The sequence below is a fragment of the Lycium barbarum genome, chromosome 8 (assembly GCF_019175385.1).
Source record: "Lycium barbarum isolate Lr01 chromosome 8, ASM1917538v2, whole genome shotgun sequence".
Taxonomy (NCBI): Eukaryota; Viridiplantae; Streptophyta; class Magnoliopsida; order Solanales; family Solanaceae; genus Lycium; species Lycium barbarum.
This window is the reverse complement of record NC_083344.1, coordinates 38,156,777-38,173,148: the sequence shown is the minus strand read 5'-3', so window position 1 is coordinate 38,173,148 and position 16,372 is coordinate 38,156,777.

Sequence of the window (16,372 nt, the reverse complement as noted above, 5' to 3'; positions counted from 1 at the left end):
CAGGGAAAGCTAATGTGGTAGCTGATGCGCTTAGCCGCAAGTCCGTAGGCAGTCTGGCTGGTGTACCATCTGATAAGAGAGATTTGGTTCGTGATATTCATCAGCTGGCCAGCCTCGGAGTTCGTTTGTTGGATTCTGGAGATTCTGGGATTTCTGTTCGTCCAGTTGCTGAATCATCCATTATTCAGGAGGTAAAGCAGCGCCAGTTTGAAGATCCTCTTCTGATTCAGTACAGAGATGTGGCTCTTATTAAAGCAAAGACTCCGTTTGAAATCTCGCCTGAAGGAGTATTATTATATGACGGCAGATTCTGCGTATCGGACGTTGCGGGCTTACGGCGGCAGATTATGGGCGAGGCACATAATGCACGGTATTCTGTTCATCCTGGTTCCACTAAAATGTACCGGGATCTCAGGTGTTTGTATTGGTGGGATGGTATGAAGAAAAATATTGCTGAGTTTGTTAGTCAGTGCCCGAACTGCCAGCAAGTTAAGATCGAGCATCAGAAGCCTGGTGGATTATTACAGGAGATGGAGATTCTAGCCTGGAAATGGGAGATGATTAATATGGATTTCATTGTTGGGTTACCGCGTACTCCACGCAGGTACGACTCTATCTGGGTTATTGTTGACAGGCTGACGAAATCAGCCCATTTCCTTCCGGTTCGGACTACTTATTCGGCTAAGGACTATGCCAGATTGTATATCAGAGAGATAGTCAGACTTCACGGAGTCCCTGTATCTATTTTTACTGACCGAGGTGCTCAGTTTACAGCAAATTTCTGGAGGTCATTTCAGGAGGGATTAGGGACTCAGGTGAGCCTCAGTACAGCTTTTCACCCTCAGTCCGACGGGCAGGCCGAGCACACTATTCAGACGCTCGAAGATATGTTGCGGGCCTGCGTTATTGATTTCAGGGGCAGCTGGGATGATCATTTGCCACTTATTGAGTTTTCCTATAATAACAGTTATTACTCCAGCATTCAGATGGCTCCGTACGAGGCCCTTTATGGCAGGAGATGCAGATCTCCTATTGCCTGGTTTGACGTGGGCGAGACTAAGCTGATTGGGCCAGATGTGATCCAGGAAGCTGTAGATAAGGTAAATCTTATTCAGGAGCGATTATTGGCTGCTCAGAGTCGACAGAAAGCTTATGCAGACAGACGACGTCGACGGTTATAGTTCCAGATTGGCGACTGGGTATTTCTGAAGGTGTCGCCCATGAAGGGTGTCATGAGATTCGGTAGAAAGGGTAAGTTGAGACCGTGGTACATTGGGCCGTATCAGATTGTTCGGAGGATAGGCGCAGTCACCTACGAGCTAGACTTACCATCCGATTTGGAGGTCGTACACCCGGTATTTCATGTGTCTATGCTGCGGAAGTGCATTGGTGACCCTTCCAGGATATTCCCAGTAGATGACCTTCAGGTAACGGAGCAGTTGTCTTATGACGAGCAGCCTGTGTCTATTCTGGATCGGCAGGTAAGGAGATTGCGCACTAAGGAAGTGCCTTCTGTCAAAGTCCTGTGGCGCAATAACAATCGAGAGGAGATGACTTGGGAGGCGGAGGACGAGATGAAGAAGAAATACCCCTACTTGTTTCCGGCGTCCACAGGTAATCTAAACTTTTCAGTTTGTTGTGTTGATTGATAAAATGAATTATGTATGCCATTATTAAAAAGGGACACTCCTGCCATGATCATAAGGCCTTATAAGATTAATTTAACATTCGGGGACGAATGTTTTTAAGGGGGGGAGAATGTTATGTCCCGTGTTTTCGCATATTTGGAAATCGAGAAAAATGAATAAGACTTGTGTGTTATAAGGAAATATTTTGATTCTAGATAATATGACTATGTTGGTTATGAAACTATTGGTGCTAAGTCATTGGGGAAGGCCGAGGGTAAATTTGGAATTTTGGAAATTAGTTTCGGGAATTACAAAATGGGACTTTTATGAATTGGGCCAAGAATTGGACAAAAAAAAAAGAATTGAGGCCCAAAGTTTGATGGGGTGGCCGGCCATTGGCATGGCCCAAGACCCATTTTTAATTGTCATGTGATTTACACATGACCTATAGATGGATATATATCAAGTCATCATTTGAACTTATCAAGAACAAAAAAAAAATTTGAAAATTGAAGAACACCCTTGAAAGGGCTCTCGGCCGAACCCCTTTTCCCATTCAAAAAAAAAATTCCTAGCTTTTGTTTGAGGCTTAAAAGTCTTGTTCTTTCCATAATTGTAGACTACTCAAGACGCTCTCCGACGGGGTACAATTAGTTTGGCGGAAGGTGCGCGTTTGCGACGAGTCAGAAATTCAAGAAAAGGTATGAATTTTGCCCCTCTAATGTTATGGAATTGATATGAATGTGTTAAGGATTGATAATAGACGAGAATTCCGTAGTTTTGATGTATGTGTATGAAGCCGTGTGTGTATGTGTGTTTGGTATGCTAGCCGTGAGCTATATAGTGTGTAAGGCAAGGTGGAATGGATTTGTTAGTTCGTTAGTTGCGTCGTTGTGACCTTTATAACGTAAATGAATGTCTAAAGAATTGAATTGGTGTTGGGAAACGATTTCGGAACTTTATGGGAGAGTATATACCTTTGGTATATTTGTGTATATCATTGTATATCCATGATATTAAGGCCTTAAATATGACTTATGGTTGATGTTAATGAGTTTGGAATGAAACAATGCAAGTTAGAATGTTCGTCGTAATTTTCGGATGCTTTGGGTGAAATATGGAAAGTAATGAACTTCGGGAAATTTTGTATATGGTTTGGAACATATTTGGGATGTGATTGAATAATCTTGAATGAGTGAATGAATACAATAATGTGGATATAGATTTGGAATTTTGAAGTTTGAATGAAGAGTTGCCAACTTATGTAATAAGGTAGAATTTTGAAGTTAGAATGGTTTGATTATGGTTTATGTTGTTTGATGATGTTTGGGTTGTTGTTGTTGATATATTTTGAGCCGAGCTAAGTCTCGGAGGTGTTAGATATATAGGGGAAATGCTGCCGAATTTCGGCAGACAAAAATGAAGTTAATGGAATTCTTAAGCCTAAGGATCTCTAATTGGTAACTTTGACCATTTGCAGATTCCGGACGAAACGGGATTTAATTTTAGGGAGAGCATAAGACGTCTATAAGGCATGTAAAGCTTCCCACTTCTTCGTTTGGCATGTCTTAGTATGTCAGGTGAATATTGGAACCTTCGGACCAATTTTGCTCCTCGAAACCCGATCTACAAAACGGCTACTATTCATTCAATTCAATTGAAGCCTAAAGGCTCTATTTTGGCTAGAATGCAACTAAATGTCCGAAACCTATGGAAATGTGATCGGGTCACTTTGAAATCATTATGTATGATCTGTTAGCCTCTAAATGTTCGTAAATTGTGTCCGCCACCTCGATTTGACCCGAGGTGGGCCCGCTAACCCCGAGACGCCCTATTTGTCCTATCGGGCTCTTTTTTTTTCGGATGAACTTCGATATGAGATCTTCGACTTTGAAACTTCCCTCTATGAAATATGTTTTGACTACTATGATATGTTAAGTTCCGTTTGAGCCATACGTACCGCTTTGAAAACATTTCGTGAATTAAAGTTCCGTATCAAGTAATCATTTGTCTATTTTGGTCTATGAAATGACTTATGAAATTAGTAAGTTTTGAAAGGCTATTTTAAAATATGATTTGAATTTGTTCGCTCACGACTCCGCTCGTGCCTTATTATGACTTCGTTCACCGGTTCCCGGGCTGGTTATGATTCGTGCGCCCTATGATAATTCGGCCGTATGCTGTGTTACGGATCCCGAGGCCTCGCCATAGGGATGGGTTCCGTTTGGAGTTATGCTGTGATATGGCTGGTGATGTGATACGCTCCCATATGTATGTGTTCGGGGATGTACGGAGATTTTAAACCTTCCGGTGTTATGCTGTGTGTGGCACTAGCGTCGGAGTGGTGACCACGTTCTTGAGCTTTGCATGATTTCGTTTGCATTATGTATATGTATATGATTTTGATACGAATTTTGACATACTGATTTGTACTTCCCTTTGATATCCGGTTTGCTTTCAGTTTTGGCCCATATTTCTGTACTCCGTGCTTTACATACTCAGTACATATTTCGTACTGACCCCCTCTCTTCGGGGGCTGCGTTTCATGCCCGCAGGTACAGACATTGGTGATCCTCCACCGTAGGCTTCACTTTTCTGCTATTTCGGAGTACTCCTCCTCGATCCGGAGTCCACTTCTGGTACAGACATCTTTTGCTATGTATATTTTGTACTTTTGACTATTTGGGTACGGCGGGGCCCTGTCTCGCCATATGTCTTGTTTTGGATTCGTAGAGGCATGTAGTCATGTTTGTGGGGCGAGGGTCCTATATGTGTTTGTTTGACTTTGATATTTGGTCTTAAAGCGGTCCGTTTGTTATGATGGCCCTAAATGGCCCTTATGCTTATATTTGCACTTATGACCGGCGATGCCTATTCCGCCGCTCCTTTCGGATTCGATATGATATTTTGATATGTGCGACCGCTTAAGACATATTTTGATATAAATTATGTTGATATGACTTTTATGAAATTTTGAAATAAGTTTGGATTCGGTAAATGAATGTGCGATTTGGTCTGGGTACCCAGGTAGGGTGCCCGTCGCGGCCCACGGGGATGGGTTGTGAAAAAAGTGGTATCAGAGCAGTCTGTCCTCGGAATGTCTACAGGCCGTGTCTCGTAGAGTCTTGTTTATCGATGTGTTGTGCACCACATCTATAAACAGGGAACTACAGGGCATTTAGGATGTTACTTTCTTTGGAATCTTAGATCGGGCGATAGAGCTGTGCTATTAGGATTATTCTGATCTGACCCGTTCTTGTGTTTGCAGTGATGCCTCCGAAGAAGGCAACGGCGGCCCAGAAGGGCAAAGCGAGGATGGGAGAGACTAGTCAGGCACAGCGATCTACCCGGGCTCGTGTTTATGATTTGCCTGAGGTTGTGCCTCATTCTGAGGGGTCTGCTACACCCCCACTAGTACAGCCTGGAGCAGGACCTTCAGCAGCTCCAGAGGTCCGTGTACCCGCTCCTGAGACTCCAGCTCCTCAGCCAGGGGCGGAGGATAGGACCCTGAGGGAGGTTGTACAGTTGCTGACTACACTGGTGGCAGGACAGGCTCGCCGACGCGGGCGGAGGGACGATGATGATGATGACAGGCGGGACAGCCTGAGAGTTCGGGAGTGCTTATTATGTGGCCCTCCAGAGTTTTTCGGGTCTAAGCCCGACGAGGACCCCCATGACTTTATTCGGGGGATGCGGCGCTCACTAGACTTGGTCAGGGCTTCAGAGACCGAGTCAGTCGAGTTGGCCTCGCATAGACTTCGGGATGTTGCGGCTCACTGGTACGAGACTTGGGAGTTATCCAGGGGTGAGGGTGCTCCTCCAGCTACGTGGGATCAGTTTGTGACTGCTTTCACCCGCCACTTTCTACCCCAGAGTTACGGCGTGCGTGGGCTGACCGATTCTTACATCTGCAGCAGAGGGGTCGGAGTGTTCGCGAGTATAATCTTGAGTTTGATTCTCTGGCCCGATATGCACCGGCCGTAGTAGCAGATATGTCCGATCAGATGCACAGATATGTTATGGGATTGGATCGGTATTTGATCGACGGTTGTATGGCAGTGTCATTGCAGACAGATATGGACATTGCCCGACTTCAGGCCTATGCGATGGGTATGGAGGACCGTCACAGGTCTGATCATTCTGGTAGAGATCGGGATAGGAGGCCGCCCAAGAGGGCTAGGTCCGCGGGATATTCCGGAGATTTTCGGGGCGGACAGCCTCAGCAGCAGCAGTCAGGCAGACAGCTTCCTCCGTCCAGCCGGAGTACTCAGTCAGGCAGCCGGAGATTTGATAGTGCAGGACCGTCTTGGGCTGGTCAGAGCTCCAGGGCGGCAGGTTCACAGGTGTCTAGAGGCCCCAGCCAGGCCAGACCACCCAGGCCCCGTTGTTCTCATTGCGGGAAGTCTCATCCTGGGGAGTGCTATCGAGCTACTGGAGCTTGTTTTTCGTGTGGTGGTCAGGTCCATTTTATGAGAGATTGTCCGTTGGCGAGCGGTTCTGGTAGCGTGGCTCAGCCGACGGGGTCAACCGCCGGTTCATCATCTGCTCCATCTGTTGCACGCCCTGGAGGGCGAGGTATGCCGGCACCGGCAGGACGCGGTCGAGGCCGCGGTGGCGTTTCAGGTTCTAGCGGTCCCTCGAACCGCATATATGCTTTGGCCAGCCGCCAGGATCAGGAGGCTTCGCCAAACGTCGTCACAGGTACACTACTGGTTTTCTCCAGATCTGTATATGCATTGATTGACCCTGGCTCTACTTTATCATATATTTCACCGCTCGTTGCTAGTAAAATTGGGATAGTGTCTGAGCCTATAGAGCCATTTGAGGTAGCTACGCCAGTTGGGGATTTTGTTATAGCAAGACAGATCTATAGGGATTGTTCTGTGACTATTTATGATCGTTGCACTAAAGATGATTTGATAGAGTTAGACATGCTTGAGTTTGATGTCATTATGGGTATGGACTGGTTGTCTTCCTGTTATGCTAATGTCGACTGCCAGAGAAAGGTAGTCCGTTTTCAGTTTCCAAGGGAACCAGTTATAGAGTGGTTCGGATCTACAGCATCGCCGAGGGGTAAGTTTATTTCATACCTCAAGGCTAAGAAGATGATCCAGAAGGGTTATATTTACCATTTGGTTCGTGTGCACGATACTGCAGCTGAGACACCTACCCTTCAGTTTGTTCCGGTCGTTAATGAATTCCCAGATGTATTTCCTGACGAGCTTCCTGGCCTTCCGCCTGAGCGGGAGATTGATTTTACTATAGAGTTGTTGCCAGACACGCAGCCTATATCTATTCCTCCGTATAGGATGGCACCGGCTGAATTGAAGGAGTTGAAGGAGCAGCTGAAAGATTTGTTGGATAAGGGCTTTATTAGACCCAGCACATCACCCTGGGGAGCGCCGGTATTATTTGTGAGAAAGAAAGATGGGTCACTGCGCATGTGCATCGACTACCGGCAGCTGAATAGGGTGACTGTAAAGAATAAATACCCCCTTCCCCGGATTGATGATTTGTTTGATCAGCTGCAGGGTGCTAAACATTTTTCAAAGATAGATCTGTGCTCAGGTTATCATCAGGTGCGAGTGCGGGATTCAGATATCCCGAAGACTGCTTTCAGGACCCGGTACGGGCATTATGAGTTCAGAGTTATGTCTTTCGGGCTGACTATTGCTCCAGCGGTATTTATGGATCTGATGAATCGGGTATTTCAGCCTTTTCTGGACATGTTTGTTATTGTATTTATTGATGACATCCTGATTTACTCGCGATCAGCCGAGGAGCATTCAGATCATTTGAGGACGGTACTTGGCATTCTCCGTCAGCAGAAGTTATATGCTAAATTCTCTAAATGTGAGTTCTTAACTTCTGTGGCATTCTTGGGCCATATTGTCGGTGCAGATGGTATTCGGGTCGATACGTAGAAGATTGAGGCTGTACAGAATTGGCCCAGGCCTACTACACCGACAGAGCTGCGCAGTTTTCTGGGATTGGCCGGGTATTATCGCAGGTTCATGGAGGATTTTGCTTCTATTGTAGCACCACTGACGAAGCTTACCCAGAAAGCAGCAAAATTTCAGTGGACCGATGCCTGCGAGCGCAGCTTTCAGATGCTGAAGGAAAGATTGGTTACAGCACCAGTTTTGGCTCTTCCAGAGGGATCCGACTGGTATGTTGTCTATTGTGACGCCTCTGGTATTAGGATAGGTTGTGTATTGATGCAACACGGTAGAGTTATAGCCTATGCTTCCCGGCAGCTCAGACCGCACGAGAAGAATTATCCCACTCATGATCTTGAGTTGGCCGCGGTAATTCATGCTTTGAAGATTTGGCGGCATTATTTATATGGGTTCCATGTTGATATCTATACGGACCATAAGAGTCTCCAGTATATTTTTAAACAGAAGGAACTAAATTTGCGGCAGCGGAGATGGCTTGAGCTACTAAAGGATTACGACGTTGGTATTCTGTACCATCCAGGGAAAGCTAATGTGGTAGCTGATGCGCTTAGCCGCAAGTCCGTAGGCAGTCTGGCTGGTGTACCATCTGATAAGAGAGATTTGGTTCGTGATATTCATCAGCTGGCCAGCCTCGGAGTTCGTTTGTTGGATTCTGGAGATTCTGGGATTTCTGTTCGTCCAGTTGCTGAATCATCCATTATTCAGGAGGTAAAGCAGCGCCAGTTTGAAGATCCTCTTCTGATTCAGTACAGAGATGTGGCTCTTATTAAAGCAAAGACTCCGTTTGAAATCTCGCCTGAAGGAGTATTATTATATGACGGCAGATTCTGCGTATCGGACGTTGCGGGCTTACGGCGGCAGATTATGGGCGAGGCACATAATGCACGGTATTCTGTTCATCCTGGTTCCACTAAAATGTACCGGGATCTCAGGTGTTTGTATTGGTGGGATGGTATGAAGAAAAATATTGCTGAGTTTGTTAGTCAGTGCCCGAACTGCCAGCAAGTTAAGATCGAGCATCAGAAGCCTGGTGGATTATTACAGGAGATGGAGATTCCAGCCTGGAAATGGGAGATGATTAATATGGATTTCATTGTTGGGTTACCGCGTACTCCACGCAGGTACGACTCTATCTGGGTTATTGTTGACAGGCTGACGAAATCAGCCCATTTCCTTCCGGTTCGGACTACTTATTCGGCTAAGGACTATGCCAGATTGTATATCAGAGAGATAGTCAGACTTCACGGAGTCCCTGTATCTATTTTTACTGACCGAGGTGCTCAGTTTACAGCAAATTTCTGGAGGTCATTTCAGGAGGGATTAGGGACTCAGGTGAGCCTCAGTACAGCTTTTCACCCTCAGTCCGACGGGCAGGCCGAGCACACTATTCAGACGCTCGAAGATATGTTGCGGGCCTGCGTTATTGATTTCAGGGGCAGCTGGGATGATCATTTGCCACTTATTGAGTTTTCCTATAATAACAGTTATTACTCCAGCATTCAGATGGCTCCGTACGAGGCCCTTTATGGCAGGAGATGCAGATCTCCTATTGCCTGGTTTGACGTGGGCGAGACTAAGCTGATTGGGCCAGATGTGATCCAGGAAGCTGTAGATAAGGTAAAGCTTATTCAGGAGCGATTATTGGCTGCTCAGAGTCGACAGAAAGCTTATGCAGACAGACGACGTCGACGGTTATAGTTCCAGATTGGCGACTGGGTATTTCTGAAGGTGTCGCCCATGAAGGGTGTCATGAGATTCGGTAGAAAGGGTAAGTTGAGACCGTGGTACATTGGGCCGTATCAGATTGTTCGGAGGATAGGCGCAGTCACCTACGAGCTAGACTTACCATCCGATTTGGAGGTCGTACACCCGGTATTTCATGTGTCTATGCTGCGGAAGTGCATTGGTGACCCTTCCAGGATATTCCCAGTAGATGACCTTCAGGTAACGGAGCAGTTGTCTTATGACGAGCAGCCTGTGTCTATTCTGGATCGGCAGGTAAGGAGATTGCGCACTAAGGAAGTGCCTTCTGTCAAAGTCCTGTGGCGCAATAACAATCGAGAGGAGATGACTTGGGAGGCGGAGGACGAGATGAAGAAGAAATACCCCTACTTGTTTCCGGCGTCCACAGGTAATCTAAACTTTTCAGTTTGTTGTGTTGATTGATAAAATGAATTATGTATGCCATTATTAAAAAGGGACACTCCTGCCATGATCATAAGGCCTTATAAGATTAATTTAACAATCGGGGACGAATGTTTTTAAGGGGGGGAGAATGTTATGTCCCGTGTTTTCGCATATTTGGAAATCGAGAAAAATGAATAAGACTTGTGTGTTATAAGGAAATATTTTGATTCTAGATAATATGACTATGTTGGTTATGAAACTATTGGTGCTAAGTCATTGGGGAAGGCCGAGGGTAAATTTGGAATTTTGGAAATTAGTTTCGGGAATTACAAAACGGGACTTTTATGAATTGGGCCAAGAATTGGACAAAAAAAAAAGAATTGAGGCCCAAAGTTTGATGGGGTGGCCGGCCATTGGCATGGCCCAAGACCCATTTTTAATTGTCATGTGATTTACACATGACCTATAGATGGATATATATCAAGTCATCATTTGAACTTATCAAGAACAAAAAAAAAAATTGAAAATTGAAGAACACCCTTGAAAGGGCTCTCGGCCGAACCCCTTTTCCCATTCAAAAAAAAAATTCCTAGCTTTTGTTTGAGGCTTAAAAGTCTTGTTCTTTCCATAATTGTAGACTACTCAAGACGCTCTCCGACGGGGTACAATTAGTTTGGCGGAAGGTGCGCGTTTGCGACGAGTCAGAAATTCAAGAAAAGGTATGAATTTTGCCCCTCTAATGTTATGGAATTGATATGAATGTGTTAAGGATTGATAATAGACGAGAATTCCGTAGTTTTGATGTATGTGTATGAAGCCGTGTGTGTATGTGTGTTTGGTATGCTAGCCGTGAGCTATATAGTGTGTAAGGCAAGGTGGAATGGATTTGTTAGTTCGTTAGTTGCGTCGTTGTGACCTTTATAACGTAAATGAATGTCTAAAGAATTGAATTGGTGTTGGGAAACGATTTCGGAACTTTATGGGAGAGTATATACCTTTGGTATATTTGTGTATATCATTGTATATCCATGATATTAAGGCCTTAAATATGACTTATGGTTGATGTTAATGAGTTTGGAATGAAACAATGCAAGTTAGAATGTTCGTCGTAATTTTCGGATGCTTTGGGTGAAATATGGAAAGTAATGAACTTCGGGAAATTTTGTATATGGTTTGGAACATATTTGGGATGTGATTGAATAATCTTGAATGAGTGAATGAATACAATAATGTGGATATAGATTTGGAATTTTGAAGTTTGAATGAAGAGTTGCCAACTTATGTAATAAGGTAGAATTTTGAAGTTAGAATGGTTTGATTATGGTTTATGTTGTTTGATGATGTTTGGGTTGTTGTTGTTGATATATTTTGAGCCGAGCTAAGTCTCGGGGGTGTTAGATATATAGGGGAAATGCTGCCGAATTTCGGCAGACAAAAATGAAGTTAATGGAATTCTTAAGCCTAAGGATCTCTAATTGGTAACTTTGACCATTTGCAGATTCCGGACGAAACGGGATTTAATTTTAGGGAGAGCATAAGACGTCTATAAGGCATGTAAAGCTTCCCACTTCTTCGTTTGGCATGTCTTAGTATGTCAGGTGAATATTGGAACCTTCGGACCAATTTTGCTCCTCGAAACCCGATCTACAAAACGGCTACTATTCATTCAATTCAATTGAAGCCTAAAGGCTCTATTTTGGCTAGAATGCAACTAAATGTCCGAAACCTATGGAAATGTGATCGGGTCACTTTGAAATCATTATGTATGATCTGTTAGCCTCTAAATGTTCGTAAATTGTGTCCGCCACCTCGATTTGACCCGAGGTGGGCCCGCTAACCCCGAGACGCCCTATTTGTCCTATCGGGCTCTTTTTTTTTTGGATGAACTTCGATATGAGATCTTCGACTTTGAAACTTCCCTCTATGAAATATGTTTTGACTACTATGATATGTTAAGTTCCGTTTGAGCCATACGTACCGCTTTGAAAACATTTCGTGAATTAAAGTTCCGTATCAAGTAATCATTTGTTTATTTTGGTCTATGAAATGACTTATGAAATTAGTAAGTTTTGAAAGGCTATTTTAAAATATGATTTGCATTTGTTCGCTCACGACTCCGCTCGTGCCTTATTATGACTTCGTTCACCGGTTCCCGGGCTGGTTATGATTCGTGCGCCCTATGATAATTCGGCCGTATGCTGTGTTACTGATCCCGAGGCCTCGCCATAGGGATGGGTTCCGTTTGGAGTTATGCTGTGATATGGCTGGTGATGTGATACGCTCCCATATGTATGTGTTCGGGGATGTACGGAGATTTGAAACCTTCCGGTGTTATGCTGTGTGTGGCACTAGCGTCGGAGTGGTGACCACGTTCTTGAGCTTTGCATGATTTCGTTTGCATTATGTATATGTATATGATTTTGATACGAATTTTGACATACTGATTTGTACTTCCCTTTGATATCCGGTTTGCTTTCAGTTTTGGCCCATATTTCTGTACTCCGTGCTTTACATACTCAGTACATATTTCGTACTGACCCCCTCTCTTCGGGGGCTGCGTTTCATGCCCGCAGGTACAGACATTGGTGATCCTCCACCGTATGCTTCACTTTTCTGCTATTTCGGAGTACTCCTCCTCGATCCGGAGTCCACTTCTGGTACAGACATCTTTTGCTATGTATATTTTGTACATTTGACTATTTGGGTACGGCGGGGCCCTGTCTCGCCATATGTCTTGTTTTGGATTCGTAGAGGCATGTAGTCATGTTTGTGGGGCGAGGGTCCTATATGTGTTTGTTTGACTTTGATATTTGGTCTTAAAGCGGTCCGTTTGTTATGATGGCCCTAAATGGCCCTTATGCTTATATTTGCACTTATGACCGGCGATGTCTATTCCGCCGCTCCTTTCGGATTCGATATGATATTTTGATATGTGCGACCGCTTAAGACATATTTTGATATAAATTATGTTGATATGACTTTTATGAAATTTTGAAATAAGTTTGGATTCGGTAAATGAATGTGCGATTTGGTCTGGGTACCCAGGTAGGGTGCCCGTCGCGGCCCACGGGGATGGGTTGTGACAAGAAGCCACTTATGCACATGATAAAGAAAGGAGACACGATATGAGCATGTTAATGATGATGATGAATATAAGTATGAAGAATCCTAGAGTAATATATGATGTCTATGAAGCTAATGATCCTAAGTGTAATTCCATTGATGATCTTCCTTGCGTACACTCACCTTAAAATGCTAGTCCCTTCAAGCTAAGACATGACGATTATAATCATTCCATAACATTGTCGAGGGTTCACGACCTCATGTCACCCCAACATAGCCACAGTTATCTCCAAGTTTTAATGTAGGATTAATGATGAACGTATGATAATGCTAAGGCTATGATAAGGTCATGATATACCTATGATATGTATGATAATGATGAATTTATGTTAACTATGTGACGATAAGATTCCACCGTGCCTAGTTGGCCGGGCATGTCACCACGAAGGCAGGCTGCATACGATTCCACTGTGCCTTGTTGGCCGGGCATGTCACCGCAAAGGCGGGCTGTATATGATTCCACCGTGCCTAAATGGCCGGGCATGTTACTGCTAAAGCGGGCTACTACGTTTACACCGAGCCTAGAGGGCCGAGTATGATCACCACTAGTGGGCAGCTTATGATGGTTACCCGGACGCGGGTTAACGATGATAATTTATATGATACGATGATGTATGCACTATGATGATACACGTACTATGGGTTATATATATGATATATGTGTAAGAAATGTATCCACTCTTAAAAGTTACTCAGGTTGTATCTTCACCTTCTGACTTATGACTTCTCTATCATGTTCAGTTCATTCATGCCTTACATATTTAGTACAATATTCGTACTGACGTCCGTTTTCTTTGGACGCTATGTTCATGCCTACAGGTAGACAGGGAGGTGATCCAGACACGTAGGAGTTATCAGCAGAATTACAGGAGCACTCCATTACTCCGGAGGTGCTATTTGGTTAATTCTTTTGTGAATATATGTATATGTATATGTATTTTGGGCACGACGGGGTCTTGTCCCGGCCATATGTCTAGTACTCTAGTAGAGGCTCGTAGATACGCATGTGTGGGTAATGTGGTCTCACGATGTTACTATTGTATATATGTATTATTTTGATAGCCGAAAGGCTTATGTATATAAAAGTAATTGTGTTTCCAAATGAAAAATGGTTTTCCTATGATTTGAGTATTATATTAATGAATGTACGCTTAACGAGTATGATAAGCACTAGAACGAGTGGTGCTCGGTGGTTAGCCCCGGGTACCCGTCGTGGCCCCTAATCGAGTCGTGACAGCTGCGTTTATGCCCGCAAGATCAAGTAGCTAGTCGGACGATTCACAGCAGTAGGACCTCTCCTCAGCAGCAGTCGGTACGTTCCATTGATCTGGAGCTTTAGTCTGTTTGCTATGCCATCTTGTTACGTACATATATGGGTACGGCAGGGCCTTGTCCTGTCCTTTCTACAGTTTGAATTCCATAGAGGTCTGTAGACAGTGATATGTAGTCGTGTTGTTATGCAGCCTTGTCGACACTTATTTTGTTGTACAGTATATATGAAGCGGCCAATCGGTTTGCGCTGTTACTCTCGATATTTATGTTTATTTGTATGTGTTGGCCGTGAGCTCCTAGTTCAGTGTCTTTTATATTGAGTGTTCGGGAGACAGTATAGCTCAATTATAGATTGTATATGGGCCCAGGATAGTTAGTGAGAAGTGAATGCGGGCACAGGAGTGCTTGATCAGCAATGGTCGGGTATTTGTCACGGCTCATCGGTTTAGGTCGTGACAAAAGTGGTATCAGAGCAGTTCGTCTTAGGGATTGTCTACAAACCGTGTCCGGTCGAGTCCTGTTTATGGGTGTGAAGCCGGCCACACTTATAAACAAGAGGCTGCAGGGCATTTAGGAATCATTGGTCTTTCTTTCTATCTTAGATCATGCGATAGAGCCAGAGTCTAGGAAAGATCGCTTCTGATCCTTTTTCCTGTAGGTAAATACAGACTGACGAGAGATGAAGAGATCAGCTTCGAATAGTGGGGGTGCTAAGAAGGCCCCTAGAGTATCTCCAGAACCCCAGGCTCCAGGACCGAGCAGGAGGAGCCTCAGTTATTCTATTGAGATTGATCCTTCGGAGGACCCAGCGACGATTCCTCCAGAGTTTTTGATTTCCAAGGAGGATGATCCCCCCGAGGGAAGTTATGACACAGATCCGTCTGAGTATTCGTCTGGGACACCGGAGGAGGAGATTCCCGAGACCGTACCAGCTGCTCCTATAGTAGAGCACTACGTCAGGCCAGCCTCCCCGGTGAGTGTTACGGATTACTCCAGCCCCCTATCCTGGCAGTTGGTAAAGCAGGAGTTACCCGGTTATCTATATCCCTCGGATTCAGATGAGAGAGATGACGATGGCCAGACGAGCAGATGGTGGATAGACGATGATGAGGAGCACACTTCACCTTATAGTCCACCAGAACAGACTAGAGACCGATCGACTACAGGTATATGATCCTTTATTGGAATTTCTATGTATGTGTATTTGCTATGAGATTATTACTTAATAGCGGCGAGCGAAAATCCAAGGGCCGATAACTAAGTATTTATAAGTAATGGCGATCAAGGTGTTTTCGCCACCATCGGGAATCTAGAAATCTAGGATGAAAGGTAGTCATACGCATAGGTGAAAGATGAATATTGAGGATTGAAAAGGCAAAAATAGTAATTGTATAGTTAGAAGAGTAAAAGACCCTTTCTAATTCGGAGGGAGATGTATTACGAGAATGTTTTGGAATCTGTTAAGACTTCAACTTGCTCCAGATTATGTGATGAAGGTCATGCGGTGAGGTGGATGCGATCATACCAGTATTAACGCACCTGATTTCATCAGAGTTTCAAGGTTAAGCGTGCTGGGGTGAGAGAAATGTTAGGATGGGTGACCCCCTGGGAAGTGTACTAAAAGTCCTATAAATTTAGACATAAGAGGCAAATGAGAAGCTATAGTAGCCTAAGGGAAATTAGAGTTATCCCATATGCGGCTGTATCAACGGGTATGTGTATCCCAGCAACCGACGGTGCGGCATATTGGAGGTATGATCGAACAAGGTAGTAAGGTTCAAGTGACAAACGTTACTAGGTAAGCTGATGTTATTTTCACTACAGGTTAGGTTGGAAAGTTCTAATGCAATGATATTTGGAAAAGAAAGAAAGTGAGTATATGGAAGGTAAGGAGATCAAAATATCAAAAGTAAGAAATATAAGTGAGTGGAGCCTCCAAGAGAGACGACGGTCAAAGCACGAGACTATTTAGGGAAAATTCGAAGGTAGGCATGTGAAAGGGATAAAGTGTGGTAGTATGGAACAAAAGAGGAATGTGTGGGGTTCGAGAACCGAATTCGATAAGTGGGGCTAAAAGGATAGTGACCACGACAAGGAATGTGAAGTAAGAGAAAGAATGATTAGGCCTTGCAAAGATGCTAAGAGATTTCCAACTCTCAAAAGATATATTTTTAAAGGGATAAATGTGTAGCCATATTGATATGGTTGCCTCGGACATGGAGAAGCTTTCCTAAAAGATGACTTAATAATAGAACGGATTTG